The sequence below is a fragment of the Pavona decussata genome, unplaced genomic scaffold (genome assembly GCF_977016875.1).
Source record: "Pavona decussata unplaced genomic scaffold, jaPavDecu1.1 SCAFFOLD_48, whole genome shotgun sequence".
Taxonomy (NCBI): Eukaryota; Metazoa; Cnidaria; class Anthozoa; order Scleractinia; family Agariciidae; genus Pavona; species Pavona decussata.
In genome coordinates, this window is record NW_028145470.1 from 1603181 (window position 1) to 1626889 (window position 23709).

Consider the following 23709-nt stretch of genomic DNA (forward strand, 5'->3'; position numbering starts at 1 on the left):
ACGCGTTCAAACTCTGACCCATTCCTTTGCTCGAACTACTATCCAAGATAACATCGATTACATGAAGCACTGACCATCCAAGATGGCTGCCAAAATTTGAACGGGTTAGTTAAAATTGTTTTCACATGCTTTTAATTTGTTTTAGATGCGTTTACAATGTGATAAGCAAGGCTGTATTATCCTCTCTGCAGGCTTTCAAAAACTGTCCACGTAAAATTGTTTGCAAGTCATGTTACGAGCCAACTTGAGAGACCGCTTTCTATTTCATGATCACCCAGTAGAGTGTACAAGTTTTCAGGTATCAAGTTTTCAGGTATTTGCAAGCGCTAGGTTTCTCTCTGCGTTTGTCCAGACGTAAGCTTAACGATTAAATCGATGATCAATGACATCAATGAGTAATCAATGGGAAATCAACAAGCATTCGACTGATTAGTCATTGATTATTTGCTATGATCAATGGGTTATCGATGACTATAAAAATCGCCAGGCGTAGTCAATCGATAAACCGATAATCGATAACAATCAGTAGCAATCGATATCAATCTTCGATTGATATTGATTTCCGATACCACTTGATAGGAATCGAGAAAGAAAAAAAGTTGTGAGTTTGATTGATATCGATAAAGATTGATTTATCGATTGCTATTGATTATCATCGATTTTCATCGAAATAATCCAGTAGCACAGAAGTAATCACTTCTGCTCCATAAATATTGATTAGGAAGAACACATGTAAAAGAAGAAGTAATTTTCTGTGTTTTTCGTCGTCATAATACAAAGGCTTGACTCATGAATTGTGATATGTTATTGTTTGGAGGTGCTTTTCATCATGATGGTCATAGTTAGGGCATAACTGATTGATCTTTGGTCAAGGTGATTGAGGTGAAGATTTCAAATTATTGACATCAATAATTTCCCGATCACTGGATACTTCTTGTTTTGATTGTGTTGTGGAACTTGAACCTGACAACGAATCTTGGTTACAATTTAGCGATGGATTATCTTTTGCTCTTGCTTCCTATTGCCTGGACATGGCTGGACTCTGGCAGGACTAGATGCTGAAATAATAATCAAAAATGTTTTACCATTTGAACACGGGTCTCGTATTGTTTACTAGATAGTAACGCCATCTAATATGTTTGAAACGAATACTCCTATCGATTATTAGCCATTATCTCAATCGATAACAATAGATAATAAATTATTTCTGTGAGTTCGATTGTTATCGATTATTGATTTCAATTTGTATCAATAATATTGATTTCCGATATTGATTTCTATCGATTGGCAATGCCTGGCTAATTGTTGAACAAACATTTTGTGGCCTATTGACTAATACTCATCGATCTAATTATTGATTATTCATTGATACTATTGATTACTCTTCAATTACCTATTGGCTATCCATCAACTACTCAATGATTACACATACATCATTACGCAGCATTTTTTTTTGCTATAATTACTGAGTTTCCTGTTTTAAATCTTTATGTGAATGGTTCGCAATTATAATGATAGGCAAAGAGGAATTGTACATGCATGGTTAGTGTTGCAGTTCCTATTACCATAAAGTTAACTAGAGATCTCAACAGACAAATAATAACATTGTGATGGGGTGGGAATTACAAAATAGAGACACTAAAGGTAGACCTTACAGTAGGTAATACAGCAAGTGAGTGATACTCGCACTTTTACTAGACCTTTTATAGTTAGACATATGTCTTGGACTAAGCCAATGGCAAGTAAAGTACTATCGAATACAAGAGATTTGCGTAGCGCTGAACGAGACATGAATAAAGGTGTTTATACCTTTTAGCCATACAAAACGAAGAATATAAATGTAACAGACTGTATTACAACATGCTAGAAGAATAGGTATTGTACAAGAAGTCAGTTAAAGTACATCCATGACCAATTTGCATCACGTAATGCTAACTGTTGACACAGTAACAACTGAGCTCAAGAGCGTCACGCTCCATTAACTTCATTTTACAATTATGTTGTAAAACTTTACTAAAATCCACGCTGTTCAACTTAAAACAGTTTAAAATGTGAAGTTCCGGAAAATATCCATGCTCCCCCTACAGAAGGTGTTTTGCACCCCCACTCCCCCTAAATAAATTCCAGATTAGCTTTGTAGTTTGCTTCTAAAATTTTGACTTTAAAGACCCCCGTCCCCCTAGGAATTTCCGATGACTTTCCGTGGGGTGGGTATGAATTTTTTCTGGAAGTGCACAATGTAATTCATTTCACTTGCAGAATTTTTGAAAAATTATCGCAGAAAAGGCGGGCATTTTCAAGCATCCTAGCCGTTTTTAATTTTTTTTTTTTTTTTGGAGGGGGAGTCTATCAGGCCCCAGGCCCCTTTAGTTGTGCATGCCTTTGGAACTCAATTGCTAGCCCTCTGTTCGTACACTACAAAATGGTTTAATGTTACTGTTATATTACCTTAGCCTGTTTTAATCTGTTACGTTGTTACACTGTTACCTTGTTACTTTGTTACTCTGTTCCTTTCTTTGTTTTATTGTCACTCTGCTCCTCTGTTACCTTGTAGAAAACACTAGACTACTTTACCAGGGTAATAGTTAAGACAAAGGTTAGGTTTTGATTCTATTTGCGCCTTGGCTGTCCTGTCCAGGCCTTACTGACCCAGCAGTGCAAATAGCTATCCCAGTATTGTGCATAGCAATGGAGCCTGGTTTATTTTTTGATTACTTATAATTATACTTTCAATATGCAGATTGACAAAATGTGTCCTGATAGGAGTCCAGAGTGCCAAGATTTGTGGGACTTTTTTGCAGAGCATATCAGGGTCTTTGTCAAAAAATACCAGACGGAAGAGCTTCTACAAAGTCAAAGTAAATTTCTCACCAAGGAAACTTTGATTATGCTTGTACTCAACCATTTCGTGGAAAACCTTCTTGGTCTTCATTGGACAAAGCAGAGGTTCATATACCAATCTGATTTTACACATTGAACGTCCATCCAGGCTGTAGGATAAAATATAGTTTAAATCACTATCTTAAATACAGACGTTATTTTTGCGAGGCTTATGACTGTCTGTGGAAAGCAGATTTTAGCGAGAGCTACACCAACACAGTATTAAAAATATAAAATCAATTCAAAACCATGGCTCACGATATAGGTGCGACCCCCAAGTGTCGAGGGTTTGTAAAAATAGGTTCATTGGCATAACCATAACGAACTGGGTTCGGTTAATATTTAATGTAATAATTTTTGAGAAGTTCAAAGAACTAGCTAATACAGTAAGAGACGAAGATGATGAAGCGGCACAGATGTCACTTCAACGTAGTACAGTCCTTCATAGGTAAAATTTCCATCTCTGTTGATCCGGTTCGAAATCAACTTCAGATGTGTGATTTGATTTGTTGCAGCGGCTTAAGTTTAGGCCTAGATTGTGTCCATCACTAAGGGAATTTTGTTATACTGGGGTCCTAATGTATATTATTTTTCTGTATAGATGCGAAAGTTTGTGAACCGTGCTGTGCTGTGCGTTGCCTTAAAGTTGGTTATGCCGTAGCATAAAAAGGTCTTCATTTGTTGGGAGGAGATCACTCACTGCAGCCAGTCCTCAAAGCAATATTTATTGAAGATGGGTGTTTGGGAGATGGCAACGCCATACATCTCCTCAGAAGGAGAAAAGCATAAACAACAAGCTTTTTAACATTTAGAAGAGTGGCTGTTCCTTCTTATTTAAGAAAAACGCCTTGACTATGGTGAGTACCAAGGACCAGCAAATCCGCTTTTCTACTGACTGAACTAGATTTTCTCTTGATTCAACTCAGTTTTCAAAGGTTTCAATAGTATTATTTTTGTGAAGTGAAAGAATTAGACACCTGCCCTAGTTCTTTTTACTCACAGAAAGCTTAAAATTAGGTTGTAGTGACATTTGACATTCTGTTAACAAGAATTCTGTATGGCTATCTAAGCAACAAAAGGGAGGACTGAATCAGTTTTTATCAGTTTTATATTTGGTATAAGGAAAGCTTTACGGACACCATCTTCAAAGGAATGTCATGGGCTGTGGAGGGGACCATGTCCCTTTTCGTGGTTCAGTGACTCTGCTACTGGTACAGTAGGTTAGACTATTTTCCCTAGACTACCAAACGTTTTTGGTATAGAAATGATAATAGAAATAGGCGAATAAGGACGAATAGTCAGATTGATCTTATAATGCTGAATGATTCTGATCTTTTAATCTTTTCTTCTTTGTAGTACTCGATTACAGACCCAAGGAGGAAGAAGTTGGTAAGATTTTAACAATACTTTTCATTACGTGGGGGTAACAGTGGTAATGTGGTTGGTGTGTGTTGAACCCAGGCAAATTCATGTTCATGTTTACATTCTCACAAAAGCTTCCTCGCACATCAAAAAAGTTTAATAACTTTTTTTTCTGAACAGTTCTGTTCAAGTCTACAATATAAGAAATGCTTATGCTTATAACTTTTACAATGTCTCCTCGACGTCTGAAAACTGACCCTTAAAAATGCTATTCTTCACAAATACCTTGATTTGATAGATGCCCACTTTAGCAATGCCTTTAAAACATACTTTATCTGTTGCATCAGTAACAAGGTAGCAAGATAATGTTAAAAGTGTAGCAAGCAAGTTTGCAAATTATCAAGATAGCAGACTCACAAAGCGTACAAGACTAACAGAGTGGAAAGTTAACAAGACAGCAAAGAAATAATGTAAAAAAAAAGAAACAACAGAGTAAAAAAGCAACAAAGTAATAAGGTAATAAGGTAACAAAGTAACAGAGTAACAAGGTAACAGGGTCCAAAGGTAACAGAGTAACAGAGTAACATGGTAACAGAGTAACGAGGTAACAAGGTAACAGAGTAACAGAGTAACAGGGTAACAAGGACATAACAGAGTAACAGAATTACAAGGTACCAGAGTAACAAGGTAACAAGGTTACAGGGCAACAATGTAACAGAGTGACAAGGGGGACAAAGTAATCAAGAATAAAATTTGGGGACTTAATGATTTCAAAAAGAATTGGGGACATAATGACCAAAAATAAAAATCGGGGTCATAATAATTACCGTATATGAAGTACTTACCGAGCCAACTTTAGAGACCGCTTTCACCCAGTGGAGTGTACAAGTTTTCAGGTATTTGCAAGCGCTAGGTTTCTCTCTGCGTTTGTCCAGACGTAAGCTTAACTATTAAAGTATAAATTGATGATCAATGACATCAATGAGTAATTGATGGGTAATCAATGAGCATTTGACTGATTAATCATTGATTATTATATTTTGCAATGATCGATGGGTAATTGTGGACTAATCGTTGAACAAAAAATTTGTGGCCTATTGATTAATACTCATTGATCTAATTGATTATTCATTGATGCTATTGATTACCTATCAATTTCTCATTGATTGAATATTTGAAGTATAAGTTTACTCCTCAGTTGGTAATTTTAGGCATAATTGTCTTGCTTATTTTGGTGTCTCATCTTGCAATCCCCTGTATTATGTAGGTAATTGTTTTGATTCTGTTAACCACTCTCCCTTTAAATGTTCTTTTTCCTACTTGCCCTCACTGTAACGCACCTGTGGACGGTGTTAAGCACTATTTTTTGTACTGTCCAATGTATGCTGCTCATCGTGTTGCTTCATTTACCTCTGCTGCCCACATACTGGGAGATAAATGGCTTCTGGCTTCGAACGAGAAAAAGATTGAATGGTTTATGTTTTGTTCTCCGGATTTGCAATTTCAGTTGAATGTTCGCTGATATATTCGAGCAAGTTCAGTCATTTCCCATTCATCTTGTTTTTCTTAGTTAAGCTTCTTTTTTAATCTTGTTCTCATGTTAGCCCTGTAAATTAGTTCGTCTCTGCCGTGTGTTTATGCGGATTAGTTGATCTGCAGTGTGTTTATGCGGATTAGTTGATCTGACGCAAGCTCTCTTGGTGAGCACTTAGTTGCTCTTAGACCAAATCAAATAAAAAAAAATTACTCATCAATTAAACAAACATTATTATAACTGAGTTTCCTGTTATAAATCTCTATGGTTGAACAGGGAAAGTAATTGAATTCATAGGAATCCAGGAGTCAGCTCGTTTTGTCACGTGATATTTTATCAACTTAATCATGTGACAAAAATGTCCAACACCACTTGACAAAGATTCTGTGAGGGAATCGAAAGCTTGTGCTTGAACATATTTGATCCTGAAAATGAAACCTTTTTGTTTCATGTAATATTGCAAGATCAAGGAACAATTTTTTCTCTAAAATTATTATTATTATTATTATTATTATTATTATTATTATTATTATTATTATTATTATTATTATTATTATTATTATGCTTTATCTATTACGTACACTGCAGTATTTTACACTACACTACAGCAATACAGACTATGATAACTGTCTCCATCGGATCCGATCGAGTCTGTTTGCCAACTTTTCAACCCCCCTCGCTCCTGTTAACCCCTTACTTCCAGTACCCAGTTCCAGTCGTGATCGGACTCAATCTGCCTGTGAGTGAAGACAACCCTACTCAAGTCGGGTGTATTGCACATGTGTGCTGTATTTAGTCCTATTACTAAGGCCAAGGTATTATTTTTAGCTTTCACTGTTATTTTGATTTTCTGAGGGTAATTTTTGAATCCCTCCCCAAAAATAGAGCTCTCCCTGCAGTGCCAGAATATAAGTGTGCTAACGATTCTTTCTCGTTTTTGCAAAAAATACAATTGTTGTCTTCTCTAAGACCAATTTTCTTAACGTAGTCGTTTGTTGCCAGCCTTCTATAAAGGAGTTTAAATTGGAAAATAATTAGTTTAGACGCTTTAGTGCAGCAGAAAGGTAGTTTGTAAACTGCCTTCCAGTTAATCGAGTCAGAACAATCTAGATTGCAATCCATGATCCATTTATCTTGGCTTCTGCCTAGGCAAATCTGCTTCACTCTGATAAGTTTGTCATACACAATTTTGTTTGGTTTCTTGGCTTTGAGAATTTTATTAGCTAAAAAAATCTTAAGAAAATCAAATAAACATTCCTCAGCTGTCCAACCTCCTCCACTATCCTGCATCTTGACGTTGATTAAGTTAGAGTACAAATGTATTCACAAGCTGCTCTTTCTTCCATCTTACTTGTGCTTAGGTATGCAAGCTTCTTCATTAGGGCCAGTCCCCCAGCCCAACTTGGTAGCATCAGGGATGAGCCCAAAGTCATCAGCTGGTTGTGCACAGTTTCCTAACTACACTAGTGTCCAGTCCTTCCCAGGCCAACCCATGATGTTCAACAATTCACAGTGAGTAATATATTGTACCTCAATGATGAACTAGCACTCTGTCTGTTAGATGTTTTTGCTCTTACAGTGAAAATAAAAATTATCTGAAATGTGGTGATTAGCAATTATATTTATCTCAACACAATTAATGATTGATTGATTGGAAAAAATCTGATTGAGAATGATGTATTATTCAAAGTGACACAGGCATACTCCAAAAAAGAAAAATCTGATTGTTCCTATCTCGAGTCGAAGCTAAGACCTTCCAATTACTAGTTCAGATGCTCTACCAGTGAGCCACAGGAGACTCATGGGAGCAGACGCCATTTAACTAAGTTCATGGGAAAAATGCGGGGGCGTAGCGTCCATCCCTGGTGAAAATCTTTTTAAAATCCTTGAGGATCTTTAAAGATCGTTAAAGATCCACATGAGGATCTTTTGTGGATCTTTTTGAGGATCTTTAAGGATCTTGATTCATGTCCTCAAAGATCTTGCAGGATCTTGTAAGAACCTTGAAGTCCCTGCAAAGATCCTTGAGGATCCTGCAAGATCTTGGCAGATTATGCAAGATCCTTGCTGGATCTTAACAGGAAACGGTAGGAACTTAGCAGGAACCTTTAGGATCCTCACAGGGCCCTGCAAAGATCCTTCAGGATCCTGTTTAGATCCTGCAAGAGCCAGCAAGGATCTTGCTTAATCTGCAAAGATCCTGCAGGATCCTCAAGGATCTTTGCAGGGACTTCAAGGTTCTTACAAGATCCTGCAAGATCTTGCAGGATCCTGTAGCAGGAACCTAAAGGATCCTCACAGGGCCCTGCCAAGATCCTTAAGGTTCTTGTAAGGATCTTTACAAAAATCTGCAAAGATCCTGAAGGATCTTTGCAGGGACTTCAAGGTTCTTACAAGATCCTGCAAAATCTTTGAGGATATGAATCAAGATCCTTAAAGATCCTCAAAAAGATCCACAAAAGATCCTCATGTGGATCTTTAAAGATCCTCAAGGATCTTAATGGATCTTTGCAGGGACCTGAAGGATCTTTCTGGGAACTGAAGGATCTTAACAGGGCATTAGCAGGATTCTTCATGGTCCTCGTACTGTAGGATCTTAAAGGTTCTTTGCAGGGACCTTAAGGATCTTGACAGGGGCTTTGCAGGATTCTTCATGGTCCTTGTAGGAGCCTTGCTGGGACCTGATGGATCGTTATAGGGTTCTGCTAAGATCCTTCAGGTTCTTGCAAGGATAGTAAAAAATTTGCAAAGATCCTAAAGGATGTTTAAAGATTTTTGCAAGGAAGGGACGTGAAGGATCTTCTCAAGGTTTCTGCACAAATTCTCAAGGATTGTAACTACTCAGGGATTTTCATATATGCACGTACGCCCGTGCGTACAGCTGAGATCTGAAAAATTTTCTCATTAAATTTGTTGGGTAATAATTTCATATTTTCACATTATATTTCATATTTTCACATTACACAATAATGGCAAAGTGCATTTGAGTGGTAAACAAAAATAGGAAAAACGCCTCACAAGATGGAAGCACTAATGGAGTGGCATGGATCCGAATGCGACGCCGCAGACTTTGGTTGAGACTCTTGACCACGCAAACTCCCAATTTCATCCCGGTGAATATGTTGCTCTTGTAACATTGTTTACTTATTCTGCGTCTACATGCACTGCCGAATGTAGCTTCAGTAGCATGAAGAGACTAAAATCTCCTCTGCGAAGTACGATGACGGACGAAAAATAAGCTCCTTAGCAACCCTTCATATACATAGACATAAGAACGTGGATATTGACAGGTTGGTAACGGAATTTGCCCGTCTTAAGGGTGACACCTCGCCCTTTGCTTGTGACCTGTCTTCATTGTTTTTGTATTTTTTTTTTCTTTTCGAGACACTGTAGCTTACAGAAAACACTAGGGAAATGGTTAAAATAAACAACTTTCTACTGCATTTTTGCTGCATTATTTATTGAAAATGCCCCGCAGAAAAACCAGGAGATAACATTTCCAAGACCCCAAATTTCAAAATTTTCTGCGGGAGCATGCCCCCAGACCCCCCTAGTTGTAAGCGACTTTGGCGCTTACAAAAATTTATTCTCGTGCGTACATCTTCAAAATCCCACGCTACGCCCCTGCAAATATCCTGCATACTGCTAGGATTTGAATGTCAATTTATGCTACAGATTTCCATTCAAAAATCCTAACAGTATGTAGAACTCCTGATAGGAGCAATCAGATTTTCCTTTTCTGAGTATGCCTGTGTCACTTTGAATAATACATCATTCTCATTCAATCACCAGGCTTAAAATATAGCATCACATTTATTCCAAGAATTTGATTATTACCAATAATGTTATTGATTGCTTAATTCTAACTAGTTCCAGTCTGTACTTCACCAGCCTTGCTACCCCTCCCAACCCCATGGTTTCCTTCCCCCCCCCCCCTCCCTCCATAATAAATTAGTAACATGTTGTTTGTGTCTGTAGATGTATGGTATGCTAATGTAGGGGGCAGCGGCATTTTATCCTCCACAAGTGGCAATGATGCAGCAGCAGCAACAGCCACAGCCACCACAAGTTGAGCCATCACAGCAACAACAGACAAGAAGGAGGCCAACTGCTGCCATACCAATAAAACCACCACAAGTGAGTAGCAATGTTTTCACCTTTCAATCAAAGACTTTGTGTATACAATGATAAATAGATATTTAATGGCCTCCACAGAGAGGCTCTTTCATCCACTGTTTACAGGTCGAATTGGAATTTGGGAAAGTTGGTTTTTGTGGAGGGAAGAAAATCGGTGTACCCAGAGAAAAACCCTCGGCGTAGGGACGAGAACCAACAATTAACTCATCCCACATAATTCTGGCATCAACTCCAGGAATCAAACCCATGCCACATTAGTGGAGGGCGAGCACTGTGCCATCCCTGCTTCCCCCATCCCTATGGTTTAAAGATAAAAACAAAATTCACAATCATTATTCGTTCTTCAAAATGTTAAAACAAACAAACAAACAAATAAACAACATCACAGGTAAGACTGGCCGACCTACGCTGTAGACCGGCAACATTGCTACCAGCAGGCCAGTCCGTGATAGGCTGCATTTAACCTGACAAGTTTTTATGTTGGGTTTCTCTTATCTTGTAGAGGTAATTAAGCCCTTTTTTTCTCCTCCACAGGAAAGGATGTGAACGTTTTTAAAAGTTACTGGACCATTAGGGACAGTGGCCAGGGGTAAATACAAGTCACGCCCCAGTCCCTCTCAGGCAAGATGGAATGTTGCCTTTCCCAAGCATAGAGCACGAGATGGTTTGCCTTCCTGTTAAGGATACTGCATATTTCCTTTGTTGGCTGCCAAATTTGCTGAGAGCACTCTCTATGAAGTTTGTAATTCTTTAATATACCAACAGTATTTTAATTCTGATTTCTCTTTATACTTTTCTTGTGCTGGGTACCGCACACTCTGTTTGTGCCCTTTTTTCAGGGTTCATTCTATTGGCCATATTTCGAGATTTTTCAGTTACTGACGCAGAAATTATCTTCGCAGACGTGTCTTCCAAAATGTACCTAAAACGAGAAATCTAAAATAAATCCCGTATATTCTTATCCCGGATGACAGTCAATCTGGCAGAACCTGATCAAGTCTAACCAAGCTTCTAAGTGCTACTCTCAGATTAGGCTTTGGTTTGCTTCCTCACAAAACGGCACAAGATACACTTGTGGTACTCAGCTTATGATATATTTTAAGGAATGTTTGGTTTATCAACAGAGTTGATAACTGAAAGTAAAATGCCTTTAGTTGAGTTGATTTGATAAACCAAACATTTGTTTCTACTCCTCATCGACGCAGCACCACAGTTTCTTTACAAACTAACTGCCTTTTCTTATTGTATATGTGTCGATTTAGTGCCACTTTGAGAAATTGAAAATGCGACCAGAAATTGAGTTAACTTCAAGTTAAATTCCAGTTCACTCAGGTTCGAGGCTGTCTAGTATTATCAGTCTAACATTGGACTGTTCTGTGTTGGTGCCAGTGATACAGTAGAAGTTAAGTAATGGTTAATTTAGGTTGGGGTGACTATTCAAACCAACGTTTATGGCTAGGACAAATTGGCTACTTAAAAGCCGAAGCTTACTAGAAATTACCGCTAACTCAATTCAAATTTATAACCTAAACTCGGGAAAGTAATAAACTTATGTCCCGAGATGGGACGTCTTAACTGGGCGTTTATCTTCCAGATACCAATGGTTTAATGCGTCTATTTTGCAACCAGCTCTTTGCACCATCAATTACAGCAAATTTCATTTTCACAGGACGACATTTGGGATAATTTTTTTATTTATTTCTGTATTTACGCTTATGGTACCAAAATAGAGAAACTATGAAACAAGGTCAACATTTGAAAATTAATCACTGAGATTAACTTTTTATTAGAAATTTTCAAGAACTCAGTTTTGCAAGTTTTGCGCATTTTCTTTTAATCCATCGGAAAAATTTGATAACCGTAAAAGCAAATTCGCTGGTTTAGAAAGAGAATTTAACAAATTCTCCAAAATCGCGAAAAGTTAGTGCCCTACAGTATTTTCCTATCCTCCATCGCCCTTCCAAAATCGCGTTATTTATTTATTTTTAAAGTTTCCTGAGGGTATTTCACACTGAAATTTTATTTAGTAACCACTAAGAATTTCAAATAACGCAATGAACTAATGAGACCTCGACATGAAAACGTGTAACCAAGCCAAGTACGAGAAACGTTGAACCGGTGTCAAAGCGCGGGTAAACGGACAACAGGCGACAAGCGCGGGAAAACACGAAACCGGTGTCAAGCGCGGGAAACACGAAATCGGTGTCAAGCGCGGGAAAACACGAAATCGGTGTCAAGCGCGGGAAACGAGCGTAAGGCAAGTCACTATTGGTTTTGGTCTTCACCCTGATTGGTTGAAAAAGCAGCACGTTTGCTCTGATTGGTTAGAACACGCGGGAAAAATCCTGTCACATGCTGTGGTTCCATCATAAAACGCAGAAGGTTTAAACCAATTTGTAAGGTTTACTATGTTTTTGTTTGGATTTTGTTGTTGCCAACGTTGAATTTGTTTCGAGTTCTCATAAGTTTATAACGCTTTCTTGTGAAAGACAACACAAAAGCTGAAGATCGTACAAGTTGATGCAAAACGTTTGTTTTTTTTCTTTTGTCTTTAAAAGTTTAAGTTTTTCAACGGTTTCGTGTTGAGTTATTAGCTCTATATTTTCTTCTCCAGTTCTGTTTCTTTTGAAAGCTTCTATAATGCAAATAAAATAATTTGAAAATAAAGTGGATTAACGTGTCTTTCCTGCTGATGTAAACGAATAGTTCCAATCGTGGATCGTGGAGCGAGACACGAGATGAACGCGCGGGACAATCTTTCGCTCTAAGTCTCCCAGTCTCTCCCAGTCTGATTTCAGACGCATGCGCGAATGGCTTTTACCGGCTCGGGGGACTATGAAGTAAAAGTGGTTTCTCTAGCCTGCACCATATGAGCAAGGGTTGGGTATGTTTTACTGGGAGATTTTCCGAATGTGGAGTGTGAAGGTGAGTTTTGGGGCAATCTTTGAGCCGCCAACTATGAGAATATGGGGAGAATTATTCGGCGACTGCGGTGGTAACCAGGATCTGTCACAGCAATCCAAAGCTTCCGGAGACACAGGAAACAGACATTGCTTGGGTTCAACAGTCGAGTTTAATTCCAGAATATAACCAAAGAATATTGTACAAAGCAGTTGTATTTATGACAAACTACAGAAGCGGTGCGATTGGGTAATTATCATTAAAAAGTCTAACACAACATTTACCTGTGCGTTCTTTGAAACATAATTGGAGGAAACGGAATTTAACTTGTACAACATTAATAACTTTCAAAAGAATACAGATGGATAACAGTAACTTAGCAAAAGGCTAGCGCAGGTTACAAGAACACTTCATCGCTTAATTACAGTTATGATCTGATTGAACAATAGCAGTTATTGAACTGGAAACTCTAAGTGAATGCTGGCTTTTAAAATATAATTGTCAGCAATGCAAATAAACTTCTGAATCCTAATTTCTTCCCTTTCAGGAAAGATCAGAATGTGCTCCTCTCGAGAATTGAAAGTTCTTATTAGGTTGCGTTCCATTGACCGTATTCCGGAAGTAAAAACAAGCGGAATAGCTGTTAGAGTTCTCTTTTTAAGTATATTTGGGAAGACATTTCTGGAAACTTTCGCCGACAAACGATAATTTAAGAGCGATTTTGTATTCCAGTAACTCCAAAAACGTTTTATGAGGAATTTCTAGTAATCATTGTATGTATTCCTATTCCGGAATATGGTCAATCGAACGCACCCTTAAACACACACCAAAAAGTGATATGTCAAACATATACTGCAGAGAAATGAAGGCTGCTAGGTGGTTCTCAATAGACTGTAAAATGCTCGAAATAAGATTAGTTACAGATAATAGACCTTAGATGCTGCAAAGATATCATAATCAGAGCTTGTAAAGAAACCTTATCAATGGTATAGAGACCGTCAGGAGACAAAATGAAAATCCCACCTGATTAATGGATCTTAAAGAAACTAAAACGATTTGTAAGTGAGTCATAAAGTAAGTCATAAAGAAAACGTAAAGGAGAATGTGAAGAGATAGTAATAGGATTAAATAATAATAATAATAATAATAATAATGATAATAATAATAATATACATTAATACACATTATTGCTTGAAAATATTATCTTTTTTTAATCGAAATGAAATGTGAATAGGTTTTTAATAGCTCTTTTTTATATACTTTTAACTTGTAAATAGCAATTTGTGTGGAATATTTTAATAAAGAATTATTATGGTTGTTTATAATAATAATAATAATAAATAATGAGAACTCTTTATTAACATATTTCAAGCAAATTGCTATTCACAAGTTAAAAGTAGAAAAAAAACTATTAAAAAAACTATTTACAATTTATTTCGATGAAAAAGAGACAACTATAATAAATAATAATAAAAACAACGCAAAGAGATTGTGAAGATAATGTAAAGAAATCATAAAATATATTGTAAAGAGATCACAAGAAGGGCGTAGAGATCGATGAAGACTGAGATCGGAAAGAGGTAAAAAAAGAATGTAGAAAAATAAAATATATCATAAAGAAATCGTAAGTGGATCGAAAAGAGGTAGTAATCAGATTACAAAGAGATGTAAATAAATCATAAAGACATTGTAAAGAGATCGGAAAGATATTGTAACGTGATTGCAAAGAGGTCTTTAAGTGATTGTAAAGAGTTTACAAACAGATCGTAGAGAGATCAAAAAAAAAGGGATGGACAGGAGAAATCATTGAGTGATCGGAGAGATCGTAAAGTGGTGGAAAAGAAACGTAAAGATTTCGTAATGAGATGACATAGAGATGTTTAAGAGATTGTAAAGAAATTGGAAAGAGATCGAGAATGGATCGGAAAGAGATGGGAAATATAACGGAAAGAGATCGTAAAGAGTTCGTAAATAAATCAACTGAAGAGATCGTAAAGAGAATGTGAAGAGGCCGTGAAAAGATTGTAAAACGCAGATAACAAAAATACCGTAAAAAAGATCGTACAGAGATTTCAAAAAGATCACTAAAGTAGATGGTAAAGAGGTTTTGAAAACACCCCGAAGAAATAGTCAAGGGATCGGTCGAAAAGAAACCGCAAAGATTTTTTTAAGGAGATTGCATCGAGATTGTAAAGAGTTGGTAGAGAGACACGTACAGTAAGCAGATGGTAAAGACATTGTAACGATTCGTAATGAGTTGTAAAGTGTGGAAAAGGAAATAAGTAAGGGTACAATTAGAGGGTACTTTGGAACACGCCACCTCATAACATTTGATCATGAAATGTGTCCTCTATTCTAGAGTTGGCTAGTTAGGCAACTACTGCAAAGACATCAATATTGTGTTTTGTTCTTGTCAGTCGTAAGAATAGGCCTGTATCCGGGTGTATCGTGTGACGATTGATTACCGAACGCATTTGTTAGAAAACTTTTTTTCTGGGAGGGAGTGGAGATGGAATTTTTTCCCAAGTAGACAGTATTTTTTATTGAGAGAGATGACTGAAAATCTGTGCATTTTACTTCGATCAGTTTTTTTCCAGAAATGAAGCACAGCCCTGTCTTTCTTAGGGGGTAGGAGAAGGACGGCAATACCGTTCAATACTTCGGGGTTTTTTTTTTAGCGCTGGAGGTTTCAAGGCTTCGAGCTAATCCAGAATAAGAGGGCTCCATTAATCTCGCACAATACTTTTAAAATAAATCTTAGAAAAGAAATAATAAAACCTTTTCAAGGAAAAAACTCGGCTAGAGGGCATGGATGTCTCATGGAAGTCTCTTGGTGAATGTACCCGTACGTTTTTCTTTTATCTCTGCCTTAAATTTCTTCCTATTTCATTAAAATTCAATTTTTCTCCTAGGAAAATAGGAGAATTGGAACGCGATAACGAAATCTCACATTTCAAATTTATTAGTATAAGGTAGAATTTTTAAGCAATACGCAAAGTTGGTGTTAAGCATTGATTCCTTTACTTCCCAGCTTGTTAATGCGAAGGATAAAGAATATCATTCTATCTTAAGATGGTATGATAAAAACTAGAAAATAAACCTTTGTAGAAGTTGTCGCACATATTTTTTGTTTTTATTCTGATAAAGTTTTTAAGTCAATCCCTGATTCTTAGCGACTACAGAGACTATGAGTATTCCCCGATCATGAGGTACTGTTGACTCAGAAAAGCGGAAAGAGATTTTTTCATCATAAAGTGTAACACTACATTAGTTTCTATTTTGTAAAACAAAGATGATAAGAGATTTCAAGGCTTCAAAAAATCCACAATTTGAATGTACGGGAAAATACTCCAGATAGCTATTTCACACTATAAATCCCACAGGCTAAGGTTTGAACAAAAACATAAAAAATGTCAACTTTATTCATTAGAACATGGGAATAAAATTCTACTCCAAATATGGTTTTTCTATCGACCAGCGATTGGTTCCAGCTTCTAATCCATATTCATGGCTGAAAGTGCAGAATTCTTGTCAAACCGAGCAACTGCTTGGCGAGTGAGGACGTGTGAAGGTGACCTCTGTCGTTGAAGCTTTACTGAGACGCCAGGAACAAACACCAAAGGCTTTGAAGGAAGGAATACTGGCTCCACTACGACGCAAACGGTAAGAGTCTAATTCCATTAAGTGTTTTCAGTACTTAAAACTCCGAAGTCAGTCGATGTGAGCGCGTCCTGGAGTTTCGTTTCATCGAGGTTGCGGTTCACTCTGCGTGGTTTTAAAATAGAATAATTAAACAGGACCTTGTAAGAAGAGCTAAACAGGCACGTAGCAGTTACAGAAGAATTAACGATAAATAAACTGAATTTAAGGTCTATTCTGTGGCAAGAAACTTTTATTCCAAATTGTTCGAAGCGGCCACGTGTTGAGGACTTTGTCCACTGCTTTGCATTGAAAAACTACGAATACATTTTGCATTCTTTTGCCTTGTAAAACTCACTCAGGCAAGTTGTACTCTTGAAACTTAGGTACAAGTTCATTGTGCAAATTTAAATCTCTTCACCAACTTTCGCTGTGTGGTGCTGTTTATCATGTTGTACAAGGTGGTTCTACCTTTTGAGTCTGTGCATGAAATCCTAAAGTGTGACCATTCAAATGAAAGCTACGGAGCAGTGCTTTCCTAACGTGCCTTCTGTTCTTCTTTACTTCACAACATGAAACTCGGAAAAAGTTTGAATTTTTATTTTGGGCTTTATTGAGCCTAAAGAAATATCACATGCTAATGATGATTGGGGTGACGGCGACGATAAACGTTATTTAAATTTCGAAGTATTTAGCAAAGCATGCTTCTGACTTTGTATGGGCGTATTTGTTGAACACAAACTCATGTATTTTGTTTGTTTTATTTTCAGGAAGGACATTTTCACGAGAAAGAAGACTGAACAGGAGGAGCAAAAGGATCAGAAAAGAGGAAAAAGCATTGAACTGAAGCAAACGGAACAAAGATAAGATTTAACTTTTGTATAAAAATGATACCTTTGAAAGATGGTGGCGGTGTATGACAAAACTATTGAATCTTCAATTCAGTAACAGTCAATTGATGATCTATTTACAAAATTATCGTATGTTTAAATTTTGCAACTATCTAACCATTCTGTGAGAGGGGAGATCCGGGGGGGAATAAGCTGATATTTTCAGTCAGAAATGCTGACACTCGAATATACAGTCGCTTTATTTTGAAAACACTGTCGATGCAGCAGAATTTCTTCCAATTCTACTAAAATATGCCAGCCATCTTTTTAAGGTATTATTCTGCAGATCGGTTAAGGCATTTTTAGCGTTAACTCTGAGCGATCAGTCCATACTGACATACTAAAACGTCACATTTTTCGCGATTTCAATTTGTTTTATGTGTAGATTTGTCAACAAATTAACTTGAAACGTTAATTGAATTGGGATATGAAAATTGAAAATGAAAAAAAAATTAAATTAAAATTGAAAATTGGATAGAAATTTAAAACTTCGATATCGGAGATCACTCAGTGTTGCGCTATTTAGAAATCGAATAAGTTGTTTTTCAGTTATATTCTGTTGCCAAGGTGGAACTGCAAGTTGTATATGTATAAAAGGAAAATTAAAAAATTACACTGGAGAAGACAGCTTGGTCAAAAGCTAAAAAAATGTAATCTGAAACACTTCTAGACTAAGTCGAAACACCGAACAAGGATATCAAGAGATGAGGCTAGCGATTGCGTTTCGTTCTTAACTACAAAACAATTTTATGGAATTGAAAATATCCAAAAGAAATTTTGTTATGGTAGGTCATTCTAATATTACCTGAGTACAAATATCTTGAAAATTATATTATTTGGCGCGTAAAATGAAAATTTTTTTGATGGGCTTACCTTTTAACTGAATTAAAAAAAGAAATGGAAGCTTAAATTCCAAAATCACTGATTCTTCAGTTTTGTATCACTCTCCGTTTTGGTTAATTCGATATCAAATTGCCTAATTATGTACAAAAATCTTCAAAATTCTGTATCATTTGCTCTCTGAATGGAAACCTCGTTCATATCCTTACGAAATGGACGGTTAAATTTCAAAATAAATTCTTTAGTTATGGATCTCTCTCTGTTTTGGTTAATTCGATATTAAATTGCTTACCTACAAAAACCTGCAAAATTCTATATCGTATGGTCTGTGAAATAGAAACTCTGTTGAAGACTCCTCGATCTTTTGACTGAATTACAAAGAAACTAGAAGCTTAAATTTTAAAATAAATTCTTCAGTTTTTGCCAATTTGCGACGGGAATAAAAATATAAATCAAACATCTACACTTGGCAGTTCCACCTTCGTTTACCGTTGTCAAGGGAACACAAGGCTTTAAAGAGGATCCCCATGGAAACATGTGAAACGTGTATTACTAATTGAATTGTTTAAGTGTGGCGTGGACTTATTTTACAAAGATTTCCTTGACCGAAAAAATTTATTATTTACTGAAAAGGAAAAATTATGGAGGATCCTTCTGTTATTCCTTACGTTCCCTTTACATTCTGTAGTATGTATGATAAAAACAAGCGTCTGGTTGAAATGATGTGGACTAAACGATAGAAAACGTCTCGGGGACATCTTTTGAACCAAATTAGAGTTACGGACCACAAAAGATTGAATGATTTTCCCACAATTTCATTTCCGGCAGAGATAAAAAATATAAATTTGCAGATTTGCTGATTTAAACCGTCAAGTTTGCACTTACGGCAAAGGCACAAAATTCCAATTCATTTCGAAATATTCCTCAGATAATTTTACAATTGCATTGTATTTAAATTCAAATTTCCCTGTGAAAAAGAAAAAAAATTAATAGATTACACACTCAACCGAGTTGTTTACAAAATACTTCACGAGAGTTTTGCAAAAATCTATCGCACTCTCAATTACAAGTTTGCGCTTTAATACAGCACAGGCACAAAATTCAACTTCATTTCGAAGTATTCCTCAGAGAATTTTAAAATTGCATTGTATTTGAATTCAAATTTCCTGTGAAAAAAATTTGAATATATTATACGTGCGACCGAGTAGTTTACAGAAATAGAGTTTTGTCTGCTGTTCACACTTTGGAGCTGTGTGGAACAATCTGTAATGTCCTTTGTGGTCCTGTTGACTATAAAAATTGAACAAATCAATGACACAAAATAACGCTATTTTGAAATCTTAACGGATATTTCTTACTTATACTGGTGGGAAAATTCAATATTGGGGCTTAGATTAATTTTTCATTCGAGTTTCTTCTTTTCCCATTATTTCAACCAGACGTTAGTTTTTTTAGTATTTAATTTTATGTTTAAGATCTTGTTCAACTGAATCAGTGTTACATTGGACAAACGAGTGAAAGCACGTATTTTTAACTTGAATTAGAAAGTAAACGGACCAATTTGTCAAAGACTTAGAGGAATCGAACTGTGTTGATATTTGCCAAAATATTATGAAGAGCCGAAGGTAAACGAACCAGCTACTATTAAAGATGTAAAGAAATTGAACTGATCTCTTCAAAACTATTTCCAAAAATGAACAATAATTGCACCAAATATTGCCTTGTTGATCGTCAATCGTCAATAAACAAACTGTGACCTTAGTTATCTGGAGAATTGTCTTGATATTTTCCAAACGGTTGTCTTGAACTTAAGAGCAAACAGACCAAATATCGTTACGGATTTTGTATTGCTATTCTCCAAAATGTTTACTGAAAAGAAGTGAAAAATGGATTGACAAGAGGAATTATTTTTAAATTTGAAAACATCGATAAATTCATTCAAAAAGCGGCAAACAAAAATAACTTGATATTTCAAAACAAAACAAAGTTCGAAAAGAGTATGTACGAACTAGACAGTGTCTTCATTTTTGTAAAATGAAACGTAGCTGGGAACAAGTAAGCGACAAAGTACAAAGAATTTGTTTCGATATTCAAAACAACTTGATTATTTTGACCAAAAAGATGCTTTCACTCGTCCTCTGTAACACTGTTAGTTGTTAGCCTGTGCTGACTTCACGTGCTAGTTGAACAACATCTTTGAAAGTGGCATGGTAAGCTTAATGGTTTTGCAGCTTTTATAAATTTGGTTTAAATTTGGGACACAAAAACTTAAGCGTTTCTCTATTAGTTTTCTGTTCAAAATTTTTTGTGATCATCCAATTTTTCCCTGCTGCAAAACTGTTTAACGGCTTACTATGTCGCTCTTTTAGCTTACACCACTTCGCAAAGAAAACTTATTTCAGACAAATTTTGTTCCAAATTTTCTCGAATTCAAGACTTAAAAAGCTTAAAAGTTTTCACGAAAAGTTTCCTTACGAAGTGGGTGTATGCGTTTTTTGGCAGGTTCAAATTTGTAGGGGCACTCTTTGAAATTTTTTTGTGATCAAAAAATTTCAAAGGGCTCCCCGTTAAATTTTTGGCGAAAATTGTTGCCAGGGGAAACGCTGTGCAAATTTCGTCAAATTTTCCCGCCAAAAGACTTAATATATATAGGAAGAAATTTGTCACACCTTTAATTAGTTAAAAGATTTTTACTTAATTAATTAACTTATTATTGAAAAGCATTGTTAAGAAGAGAAAGAAATAAAGAACACACAATGAAACTGAAACAACTGTTTTGATCTTTATTGTCTTTTATTATTAGCTAATCAAAGGAATACTTGACAACTAAAATACATATTATTTATTGCCTTGAAAAATTAAAAAAAAAACGGCGCATGCGTATTTTAGGCGCCCGTATTTTTTCTAAGTCTTTTGGCGGGAAAATTTGAGTAGTTTAAACGGCGGTTACCATAGAAAACAAAATAAGGCAAAACAAAATGAAGAAACACAATCAAAATGCAGATAGATTTGGCAATATATTTGTTTAAAAAAATCTTGTTACCGGAGAATCTTTGATAAAAAACATACTTGGAGGTTTTGTTTTTGGCTTGTTCTCAAACTTTGCTTACAAAATGAAAAATTTAAAACGCGTTGAAACAAAATTTCATCAGTAGTGGCCAAATTAAGCATTAGGAATTGTCTTCGAGTCTGGCACTTAGTCGTTTAAAAAGCAGTATACCGCCGTGATACAGTTGTAAGCAAATGAGTACCGTGTAAATGGTCACTAGCTTAGGGTGCGTTCGATTGATCCTATTCCAGAATAGGAATCTATGCGACGATGGCAAGAAATCCCTCATAAAAGGTTTTTGGAATTACTGAAATACAAAATGGCTCTTAAATTATCGTACGTTAGCGAAAGTTTGCAGAAATATTTTCCCAAATTCGCTTAAAAAAGAGAAATCTAACAGCTATTCCGCTTATTCTTACTCCGGAATATGGTCAATCGAACGCAACCTTATTGATACTGTGCAACACAGATATAACTGCCGAGCGAGACAAAAAAATGTAAAATTTTAAAGAAAAGTTAACTGGACGAATATTTTTCAAACCGCAAGTTTAGGTGCAAATCACAAATTGCTACTGAACGATTTCACGAAACTTTTTCCAAGAAAACCAAAGCTCGGTTATCAATCAGAAGGCAATAGCAATTGCTCGAAATTTTCTAGTTTTCCTTTGACCACTTTTTCGAAATATGTTAATTTGTGTAGGGAGAGAAAGAAAGCAGAAATTTTAATAAATTATCACAGCTTGCATTTTATTGAAAGTGCAATGATTACGCACACGAAATTCCTTAAATTCCATGAAATTCCTTGAATTATTTTGTTTTGAGCTAACCGGCATTTGTTACATTTAATGTCGAAAGTGGGAGGAGCTTGGTCCCTTTTGTATTGCGCCTTTTTGGTTACAAAAACATTGAAAACTAATCGGAGACAAACAGATGGCCTTAGAAGGTTAATTTTACCCACTGATTGGCTGTGTTACTGAAAAAAGACATTGGTAAAAAGCTGGTAAGATAACAAAAGATGGAGAACCTTATAAGTTATTCAAAGGCAGAATTGATGATCCTGAAATTGACGGGTGGTTGATATTTTCACTGGGAAAATTAAATTTTTCTTTACATAACTGCGAACTGAAAACCCTGGAGTAATAACTTCAAAATTTCGTTCAGAAAACAACTCTTAATTGACAATGAAATCCTCATAGAAACTGGTAAATATGCAAAATCTAACTGAGAGTAAAGAAAATTGAAACTCATTTACATGCAGAATTTATCCAAGTGTGGAGAGACAAATGACCTTCCACTTTTACTGACAACGCAAGCTCTAATTTTGAAATTCTCAAATAATGAAAACTAACATCTGTTTAAAAAACTCGTGACTGAACACTTAGTAATCGTGTCTCTGAAATTCAAAGTTTTCTTGAAAACTGAACACGCAGAATTTAAACAAAAAGCTCAAAAATGACCTAAATTTTTTTAACGAGGAATCATGCCAAGACCGACTTGCAAACCTTACTGAAAACTAGCAGGGAAAACAATATTTATATTAATAAAAACTGAGAATGGTTAAGCTTTTTCATTTGAAACACAAGGATTAGCTTGAAAATTTATAGTCATTCATTTCTTTATAGTCATTCAAATGAAAGCTTCTGAGCAGTACTTTCCTGTGGTGCTGTTTATTATGCTGTACAAGGTGGTTCTAACTTTTGAGTCTGTGGATGAAATCCTCAAGTGTGACCATTCAAATGAAAGCTACTGAGCAGTACTTTCCTGTGGTGCTGTTTATTACGCTGTACAAGGTGGTTCTAACTTTTGAGTCTGTGGATGAAATCCTAAAGTGTGACCATTCAAATGAAAGCTACTGAGCAGTACTTTCCTGTGGTGCTGTTTATTATGCTGTACATGGTGGATCTAACTTTTGAGTCTGTGGATGAAATCCTAAAGTGTGACCATTCAAATGAAAGCTACTGAGCAGTACTTTCCTGAGGTGCTGTTTACTTTGATGTACAAAAAGTGGTTCTAACTTTAGAGTCTGTGGATGAAATCCTAAAGTGTGACCATTCAAAATAAAAGCTACTGAGCAGTACTTTCCTGTGGTGCCGATCATTGTGCAGTACAAGTTGGTTCTTACTTTTGAGTCTGTGGATGAAATCCTTAAATGCGACGATGTACATGAAATAGTGTCTGTTATGTCCTCATGCACCACAATTTATACAAGTTTAAAAGCTGAGTGAGTGATGGTATGAGGTACATGTATTTGCTTCTTTCCATACTTCAATTCTCAAGTTTAAGTTGATAATCTGGTGATTTCTAGACACTGGAAGAAAAAAACATTGTACTTATTCTTAATGGACCACAGAAAAGTTGCACTATAACCCCAAGAAAGTTTTGAGCCTATGTACAAGCATGTCAGCCCCTTCTCTTACTTAAACCCTGTTTTTCTATGGCACTCTTTTCACATACCTCTGTAAGTGAAATAAGTTTCC

At 36.1% G+C, this 23709-nt stretch overlaps 1 long non-coding RNA gene across 4 annotated transcripts; it reads left to right on the forward strand.

Annotated features, from left to right (window-relative positions):
- Positions 1–59: 59 nt before the first annotated feature.
- On the forward strand, positions 60–12580 carry LOC146481690 (uncharacterized). 4 transcript variants are annotated; one of them, XR_014864290.1, is made up of 8 exons: positions 60–104; positions 192–298; positions 2741–3737; positions 4237–4269; positions 6487–6591; positions 7138–7288; positions 9755–9913; positions 10448–12580. It is a non-coding gene; the product is annotated as an uncharacterized LOC146481690 (long non-coding RNA). The 4 variants fall into 4 exon arrangements; XR_014864289.1 differs by lacking the exons at positions 60–104; positions 6487–6591 and having other exon boundaries at positions 191–298; XR_014864291.1 differs by lacking the exons at positions 60–104; positions 2741–3737; positions 4237–4269; positions 6487–6591 and having other exon boundaries at positions 195–298.
- Positions 12581–23709: the final 11129 nt, after the last annotated feature.